Genomic DNA, 10,047 nt, shown 5'->3' on the forward strand with positions numbered 1-10,047 from the left:
AAAAATTGGGTGTATTTGCCTGAGATTTTTGGGTAATTCTAATTCTACTGTTACTGGGTTTATGATTCTTTTAATTGGAAAAGGCCCTATATATTTTGGTCCAAGTTTTTTACAGGGTTGTAGGGACTTTAGGTATTTTGTAGATAAGTACACCATTTCTCCTATAATGAATGGTGTAGGCTCAACCCTTTTTTTTATCAGTTTGTGCTTTGTATGCCTACCTAGCTTCATCTAGTGCTTTTCTAACTATTGGCCAGGTGTTTTGTAATTGTTCCATCCATTCTTTCAGTGATGGGATTGCCGGTTTGTTTGGGGTTAATTCTGGCATGGGGTTGAAAATTTGACCGGTGGCTATTTGAAAAGGAGTGTAACCTGTGCTGGAGTGGACTGCATTATTGTAAGCAACTTCTGCAAAAGGGAGTAGGTCCGTCCAATTTGTCTGTTGAAAATTAAGAAAGCATCTTAAATATTGCTCAAGTACTGAGTGACAGCGTTCTGTTTGTCCATCCCCTTGTGGATGATGGCTAGATGTCAGTCCCTGAGTGGTCCCTAAGAGGGATAAAAATTCCTTCCAAAATGCAGACGTAAATTGCACTCCCCTATCAGAGATGATGCGTTGGGGTGCCCCATGCAATCTGTAAATATGCTGGACAAAAAGTTTTGCTAAGGCTTTTGCGGTGGGAATCTTTTGGCAAGGGATAAAGTGCACCTGTTTGGAAAACAAGTCCATGACCGTCCAGACAACAGTATCCCCATTGCTTTCTGGTAATTCCACTATAAAATCCATGGCTATTTCCCTCCAGGGGGCTGAAGGATTTGCCACTGTTAGTAACAGTCCAGGCGATTTCCCTTGCAACCTCTTTGCAGTTGCACACTTTGGGCAGCTGGCCACGTAACTTTCTATGTCCTTTTTTATGGATGGCCACCAAAATTGCCATTTAATTAAGTGTAAGTTTTTACAAATCCAAAATGCCCTGCTGATTTTGTGTCGTGGCAAAGCTGCATGAATGTGACTCTTTGAGTTGTTGGTATATATAACTTTTCCCCCACCCAAGGTAGTCCATCCCTCATTGTGCACACATTTTTGTTTTTCTGGAACCATTCATCTGTTTCCAAACTTTTCCGGAATTCAATTCCGGTTTGGCTGCCCAGCTGTGGTTTTAATTTAGCTTGGGCTCTGGTGGTTACTGGCGCTGGCAGTTGTGATTCTACCATCATCGGTTTAGAGTCGGTGGCTCGCGTGCTGTTATATTGGGGCATGTGAGATAGTGCATCTGCCAGGAAGTTCTTTCTCCCCGGCAAATGCTTCAGCGTAAATTGGAACAAGTGAAAATGCTGGGACCAGCGGGCTTGCTTGGGGTTGAGCTTCCTGGATGTTTTCAGGGCTTCCAAATTTTTGTGGTCAGTCCACACCTGGAAAGGGATTTTGTTGCCTTCAAGGAACTGGCGCCACGTGAATAATGACCAACGTATCCCGTATGCCTCTTTCTCCCAAACAGGTGAGCGCTGTTCCGTTTCCGTGAGTTTCTTGGATGTATACGCACAGGGTTGCAATACCCCTTCATCATTTTCTTGTAATAGTACAGCCCCCACTGCCACATCACTTGCATCTGCCTGTATTACAAAGGGCTTATCCATGTCTGGGTGCCTCAGAACTGGTTCGGCAGAAAAAAAGTCTCTTTAATCTCTCAAATGCTGCTTGGCACTCTATTGTCCATGTTAGTAGCTGGCTAGGTTTTACTGAGGATGCTCCCTTCATTTTAGTAAGTTCGTGAGGGGCAGGGCTATCTGGGCAAATGAAGGGATGAATTGGCGGTAAAAGTTTGCGAAGCCCAGGAAACTTTGCAGTTGCTTTCTTGTGCGGGGTGGTGCCCATTGTAATACTGCTCTGACCTTGTCTGGGTCCATTTCAATGCCCTGTGGGGATATGCGATAACCTAGGTAGTCTATCCTTTCCTGGTGGAATTCGCATTTTGAGAGTTTGGCATATAGGTGGGCGGCTTGCAGTTTCTTTAAAACCGCTCTGACTAGGTTGACATGTTCCTCTTTTGATTAGGTGAAGATAAGAATGTCGTCTAAGTAAACCAGAACCCCCTTAAATAGGTGCTCCCTTAGAACGTCATTGATTAATTGCATAAATACTGCAGGGGCCCCTTGTAATCCAAATGGTAAGACTTTGAATTGGTAGCACCCCATGGGGCAGTTAAATGCGGTCTTCCATTCATCCCCTTCCTTAATTCTCACTCGATAGTAAGCTTCCCTTAGATCTAGTTTAGAAATTTTTTTCCCTTTCGAGAGGTGTGACAACATGTCTTTCATGAGGGGCAGAGGGTATAGGTTGCTTTCACTGATTGTATTCAGGGCTCTATAATCCATGCATAAGCGTAAAGAGCAGTCCTTCTTCTCTCTAAAGAGGACCAGGGCAGCCACTTTAGGCTTGGCTGGCTCAATGAACCCCCTTTCTAGGTTTTTCTTTATGAATCTTTCCATTTCCTCCTTCTCCTTTGGGCTCATGGAGTATAATCTGGGCTTCGGGAGTTTTGCCCCAGGCTTGAATTCAATGGCACAGTCCGTGGGTCGATGGGGGGGGAGCTCATCTGCCCTCTCCTCACTGAAAACTTCAGCAAGGTCTCTGTATTCCTCTGGTATTTCTGGTAGTCCCTTTTCCTCTCCCATGGATGCTTTTTCTGTTCTTGATTCTGGTAGCCCCCCTTGGGATTTTAAGTCCATAGGGTCCCCCTTTGGGAATTTGATTTCTGCCGTCCTCCAATTCACCCAGGGGTTCCATTTTTTTAACCATTCCATCCCTAGGATCATCAGGCATTCCATGCCTGGGGTCACTACAAACATTATGTCTTCCTCATGTTTGCCATGGGAGAGGTGTATTGGTAAAGTAGCTAGGGTAGCTGGCACCTCCCCTGCTATGGACCCATCTAACTGGCCAAATGAGATTGGTTGTTCCAGTCTTCTTGACGGAATGCCCAGATTCCCCACTAGCATCGGGCTAATGAGACAGCAGGTGCAGCCAGAGTCTATTAAGGCTTTCACTTTCATGTCTTCGGGCATGGGGGGAATTAATATAGTCACTGTCTTGAGGATGGGTGCGATGCGTCCACTTACCAGGCGTTCGCCCTCTGAGCTGTCGTGTGAGGCGTCCACCGGCCCTGTGGTGTAGGCTGGAGTTCTTTCCCCCTGATGAGCACAGGTGGGGGATTCCACAGCCTCCATCATTCTAATGGCAGGTTCTTTTGGCTTAGCTGGAGACTTTCCGGATTTGCTGGCTGGTGATCTGTCTGGGTTGTGCTAGGGGGCTTTTGAGCGGCATTCTGCAGCCTGATGCCCTTCTTTCCCGCACTTGAAACACCCCATTTGCTTCTTGGCCGTAGCCGATGGTTTCACTGGTTCACGTGTCAACTCAGGCGGTGAGCGGCTCCATTGTTTTTCTCGGCGGTGCCTCTTCAGTATGTCGATTTCTGCTTCCTCTGCCAAGACGTACCATTCCTCAAATTGGTGTGGGTCCCCTCGGGGCAGGTAAGCATATAGGTCATAATTTAGTCCATCTTTGAAGTGGCTTAGGAGGATGTCTTCCGGCCAGTTCATTTTGCTGGCAATGGCCCGGAATTCTTGCGTATATTCGGCTACTGGGCGTTTGCCTTGCCTCATCGTTTTTATTCTTTCGCAGGCTTTGCAATCAGCCAGGGGGTCCTCAAATCGCCTTCTCAGAGAGGACATGAAACGGTTGAAGTCCTTGAGCTCTGGGGCATTGGAGTCGTGCAAGTTCACCACCCAATCTGCGGCCGGCCCGTCCAGGACAGATTGCACGATCCGGATATGGGCTTTGTCGCTGGGGATGTGCCGCCCGTATTCTTCCATGTAGCTGAGGACTTGGGTTAGGAAAAACCCCAAGCGTGTTGGCTCCCCCTTGAATCTCACATCCAGCGGTGGGAGTCTTTGAATGGACCAGTGCCTTCGTTGTCAGTAGTAGTGTCTTCCATTCAGATCGCTGTCTGCGGGTCGGTGGGGAGTGGGGACTACTGGATCAGCAGATGTCCTCGGGGCTGCAGGTTCCACTTCCCCCTCGATGTCTCTCCCTTTGCAGCTCCAGGAGCTGGGGCAGCCGTAGGGCTCAAAATTCTCCTCTCCTAGGGAGCTGAGGGTTCTCTTCATCAGGTCGATAGCTTTCTCTAGGATCCAGCCCAGGTACGGTGCCCAGCTCCCTTCCTCCTCACTTGCGTGCAGGGATTTCTCCCTCTCCTGCTTCCATTCTGGTTGGTTGGCCCCCCCGTCTCAGGGTCACCTTTCTTGATTTCTTTTCCCACTTGACTTTCTTTCCAACACCCATTGACCCACTGAGGTTTGTGGTCCTGTGTCTCCACCACCTCTTCTCCTGAGGAATCTGACCTCTCAGATCCCGACAGCTGGCAGGCTTTCAGTCGGGGCAGCGGCTCCCTTTCCGGGGAGTTTTCTCCTTTCCCTGCTCCGTCGTCTGACACGGTAATTTTTGCAAAGTCCCCCGGCAAGGTTCTCCCTTCCAGGTGGACTAATTCTGCAAGTCCTCTCTAATGTAAGGACCCACCCCACTTTGCACCTTAAGAAGACAGAACTCTTGGAATATTTCTTCCAACAGGCATCTTTATTAAGAGAAAATGGCTGCAGGAGTTCTAGACAGGACTTGGGGCCAAAGCCCTATGGTTCAAGGGTTTAAGGGGTCCCCAGCAGCCCCACCCCACCATCCCACCATCCTTCCAGCGACAACCCAGGCGTTACATTTCCACCCCATTTTTCCTCACTGCCGGTGGAAGGGAGACTTCAGAGGGGATTAGATAAAAGCTGATGGCCCCATTGTTATGATTAGTCCTTTTGGTGGTATCCACATTCAGTCCCTTTGAAGTTGTACCGAAGGAAGTGAGGGCCATAAAACCCCTTTGTTCACCCCCCTTCCACTTCATCATATGACAGAATCCAGAGAGGGCAGAAATGGGGTTTTCCATAGTTGATAACTAGAGATAAAATATAATTGGATTCTGACATCATAGTTTTCAAAATCTTTTTTCAAACCCTGCCACCAAAACTGCTTCCGGACCAAATGTAAAGTCTTTAGATATCCGAAGTGGCCAGCTTGTTTGATGTCGTGGCTGCGCTGAAGCACTTGGATTCTAAGTGACTTGGGCAAATATAGTTTCAACCCCTTCCAGGCTAACCCATCTCGATAAGTCAGTATGGTCTGGTTTTCCTTGAACCAGGAATCAGTTTTCAATTCCTCTTTTAGTTTTTTCATTAACCAGCTATCTGGTTCAGGTGATTTTGCTTGTTGTGGGCCCCATGGAGTTATTTGAGAGATTGTTTGTGGTAGTGGAATGATGGAGTTCACGATCTGTTCATGATGGCTTTTATACTGGGGCAGCCTGGAGAGGGCATCTGCCAAGAAGTTCTTCCCCCCTGGGATGTATTTTAGTGTGAAGTTGAAATGATTAAAATACTGCACCCACGGAACTTGTTTGGGAGATAGTTTATGGGGGGGGGGTTTCAGTGCCTCTAAATTTTTGTGATCAGTCCATACTTCAAAAGGCACCTTGCTCCCCTCAAGGAAATGGCACCAAGTAAGCAGGGCCCATCTCACAACAAAGGCTTCCTTCTCCCAAACAGCCCACCTTCACTCAGTGTCTGTTAGTTTCTTAGAAGTATAGGCACAGGGTTGCAAGTCTCCCTTTTGGTTTCTTTGCATAAGAACTGCCCCACAGCCATATTGCTAATGTCGGCTTGGATGATGAACTGCTCCTCAGGTTGGAGTGTTTGAGAACAGGTTCGGCAGCAAACAGTCTCTTTAAGTTCTCAAATGCTGTTTGGCTTTCTAGACCAGGGCTTTTCAACCAGTGGTACGGGTACCATCTGTGGTACATTGGTACCTGGCAGGTGGTACGCGACCATCCTAGAAAAGTGGTAGTAGGGGAGGGTAATGAGCTGAACTGATGGCAGCACCTCACAAGCCTGAGCGAGAGATGGCTGGAGCTGCAGGGCTGTCAGGGATCAGTGGAAGCACCAGGATCAGTGCCGCTTTCCAGCTGATAGGCGCTTCTTCGGGACTGTCAGGGCTTAGTGGAAGCTCCAGGATCAGCGCCAGGCTCCAGCTGGAGCTCGGCGCTGATTCTGGTGCTTCTGCTGAGCCCTGAAGAAGCACCAATCAGCTGGAAAGCAGCACTGATCCTGGTGCTTCTGCTGAGCCCAGAAGAAGCGCTGATCAGCTGGAATGTTGCAGCATCTCCAGGGTCTTGTGATTTACATTCAGTTGCTTGGCAACTGATTCATATTTATGACGGTCACCGTGTCCCAGGGTCATGTGAAGTGACCAAAACCTGCTGCAACCACCCAGCAGATGGGGGGAATAAAAACCAAACACCCCACCCCCCACCCCCACTGCCAATCCTCAACAGAAATGCTCACAACGATGAAAACCTCGGACAGGAGGAAGAGCTCTGCTGGGTGGGCAGGCAGGTGTCTTGCTTGGCTGTGGCTTGGGGGGCACTTTTTTCAGTGCCATTGTTACTTGGAACAGTTACTAAGTGAACTGTTGTAAGTCAAGGACTACCTGTACTTTATCACTTTTTTCCTTTTTTTTTTTTTGGTCATCAAGTTTTTGACACCTTGCTAGGCGACTGGTAGTACTCAGATATTGCCATATCCTAAAAGTGATACAATGGGTGAAAAGGTTGAAAAGCCCTGTTCTAGACCATGGCAGGGGCTGACAATGACGTGATGTACCCCCATTTTCCCCATCTTTAATAGTTCAGTAATTGGCAAAGTGATCTCAGCAAAAGAGGGGATAAATTGTCAATAGAAATTGGCAAATCCAAAATGTTTTAAAGGATTAGGAATAAGGTGGGGTTGGGATTGGGGTTGGAATTTGGGTTAGCATTAGGGTTGGGGTTGGGGTTAGGGTTTTTTGAAATAACATTCTCAATATTTAGCAAACAGCATAATGTCTGGGTTCATGTATTTAAAAAAAGTGAGTAGTAGTTAATTATCATAAACAATATGTTAATTAATTGTTCAATGGTCTTCTTGCTAATATATACTCAAAGTTACATATCACATTCCTTTCTCTCTAACTTGTTTTTCTAGCCATTGATAAAAATTGATAAAAACTTTGGAGTTGTTTATGGGTTTGTGGGGGTTGCCATTCAATCACTACTTTAACTTTGGCTGGGCCCATTTCAATGCCTTCACTGGAAATCCTATATCCTAGGTCAGGGGTCGGCAACCTTAAACACTCAAAGAGCCACTTGGACCTGTTTCCCAGAGAAAAGAAAACACTGGGAGCCGCAGGGGGGGGGAGCTTGATTGAAGAGTTTAATTAAAAAGAAATAGAGGCTGCTGTGCATGAGTTCTCTCTTTCTCTCTCTCTCTCTCTCTCTCCCTCCTTCCCTCCCTCCCTCCCTCCCTCCCTCTCTCTCCCTCTCTCCGATCTTCTGCTCACCTGGCAACCTGGCTTCACGCTGTTGTCCAACAAGCTGACACACATTCTTATTGGGCTGGCTCTCTCCTGCCCTTGGCCTGCCAGTCTTCTTCCCCACTCAGTGTGAGTGTGTGTGTGTGTGTGTGTGAGAGAGAGATAGATAGATAGATAGATAGATAGAGAGAGAGAGAGAGAGAGAGAGAGAGAGAGAGAGAGAGAGAGAGAGAGAGAGAGAGAGAGAGAGAGAGAGAGAGAGAGAGAGAGAGAGAGAGAGAGAGAGAGAGAGAGAGAGAGAGAGAGAGAGAGAGAGAGAGAGAGAGATGCTGCTTTCTGCTGCTTCCTCCTTCCTGCGGAGATGCAGCAAAGGCAAAAGCCCCACCCAATAAGCTTGTCAGATTGTCGGAGAACAGCATGAGGCCACTCTCTTTTTTACACACACACACACACACACACACACACACACACAGAGAGAGAGAGAGAGAGAGAGAGAGAGAGAGAGAGAGAGAGAGAGAGAAGGGGAACACAAGTGCCACTTTCTTTCTCTCTCTCTCTCTGCAAATGGCGGAGCAGGCTGGGAGCCACAGGAGAAGGCTCAAAGAGCCACATGCAGCTCCAGAGCCACGGGTTGCCGAACCATGCCCTAGGTAGTCCAGGCATTTCTGATGAAATTCACATTTGCAGAGTTTTGCATAAAGTTTAGCATTTAGCAGTTTTTTGAGCACTTCACACACTAATTTAGTTCTGCCATGGTCTCTGTATAAATGAGGATGTCATCAAGATAGACTAAGACCGCCTTTACAGGTGATCATGTAGCACTTGATTGATCAATTGCATAAACACTGCAGGGGCTCCCTGCAGCCCCAAAGGCATAACATTGAACTGAAAACTTCCCAGTGGGCTGTTAAACGCTGTCTTCCACTCATCTCCTTTTTTTTTAACTCTCAGTCAATAGTACGCCTCTCTTAGCTTGGTAAAAAAACTTTTCTTTTGCCAAATGGGCTAACATGCCTTTAATTAAAGGGAGGGGGTATATATTCTCCACACTGACCCCGTTTAACCCTTTAAAATCCATGCACAGCCTCAGTTACCCATTTTTTCCTCTTTAAAAAGCACAGGGACAGCTACTCGGGATTTTGCTGGCTGAATGAACCCTCTAGCCAAGTTCTTATCAATGTACTCCTTGGGTTAATGTCATGGTTCTGATAGATGAGACCAGTAAAAAAAACTCCAAGGCAAAAAAGTTTCCTTAAAGAACATATTTATTTGGCTACATAGTATTGGCACGATCAAAAGTGAATCCAAGACTGAAGTTCCCCCCAAAGGTTACAATGTTATAAAGTTGAACTTCCCACCCAGGAAATATGTCATAAATCACATTCCCCAATTAACTACTTGCACGGGCTTTCTAACAGAAGCTTTAGCCCACCAAAATGCAATCAGCAATGACCTTGGTTCCCACAGAAAAAAATATTGTTTTGACTAAGCTAAAAAACACTCATCCCCCCTCCCAATTTTGTGGCAACTGAAAACAAAGGGAAAATAGCTTCAGCCAAATTCAGTTCTGTATCTTTGGTTGTCTGGGTGTCCTCGCTGTCATGTTGTGTTTAAGGTTTCCGCCCAACTGTATATCCAACTTATGCCTCCTTTTAAACTGTCTTTTTGAATCCCTTTTTGCTTTTACTGTTATCTTTTGCTTTGGCATCCTTGGGTGATTTAAAGGATTTTAAAACATACTCTCACTTCATTGACAAATGCTTGAAGCTGATAAGTTCCGGAACTCATAGTCTAAAACCTAATCTTATCTAATCCTAAATCTAAAATCCTAAAACTACTACTCCTAGTGAAAGAAAACTAACTTTATATGTTAATAATTAATATTAAATGTTGGAATATTCATGAGCAGGAAGAGTCATGTGGTAACTCAGTCAGCCAATGTGAAGAAAGTGCTACTGAGTCTGTGCAAAAGGTATTGAGTTAGAAGCTGGGTTTCAGTTTCAGTCTCAGGTCTGTCTCTGCTGTAAGAAGTCTTCATTTATGCTATGTTGCTATGAAGAAGAATGTATGGTATTGTAAATAATTTTATGTGAATATAAAGAGTTTATTTGAATCAGCTAAATGCAGTCAACTGTGGGAGCTTCTGATTTATTTTTACCAACAGAGAAATTAAAATTCTCTAACAGGTTATGGGCCCAGAGCTTACTAAGGACTGCATTGTAATTTAAAGCTGGAAGAAATTGCCCGTGTTTAGAAAGTATAAAAACAAGGCAGAATTAGCAGAATGGCTGCAATGGAATTTAAGGAAAGCTCTGTGCCTCGTTTAGGGCAAAATAATTACATTATCTGGGCAGCAAAAATGGAATGTTTGCTGAAAGAAAAAGAGCTGTGGTATATTGTAGAAAATCCTCCACAAGTATTTGCAGCTGCTAATCAGAAAAGCCATGATCAAGCCATGGCTTATTTCATCTTGAATTTAGATGATGAACAGTTTCTAAATGTTGCAAATCTAAAGACTGCAAAGGAAATTTGGCTGAAGTTGAGAGCTGTGCACGTGAATGTTTCTGCATGCAATATAGTGCAATTGTCAAAAAAACTTT

This window comes from Protobothrops mucrosquamatus, unplaced genomic scaffold (genome assembly GCF_001527695.2).
Source record: "Protobothrops mucrosquamatus isolate PMUCROS unplaced genomic scaffold, P.Mucros_1.0 scaffold1219, whole genome shotgun sequence".
Lineage (NCBI taxonomy): Eukaryota > Metazoa > Chordata > Lepidosauria > Squamata > Viperidae > Protobothrops > Protobothrops mucrosquamatus.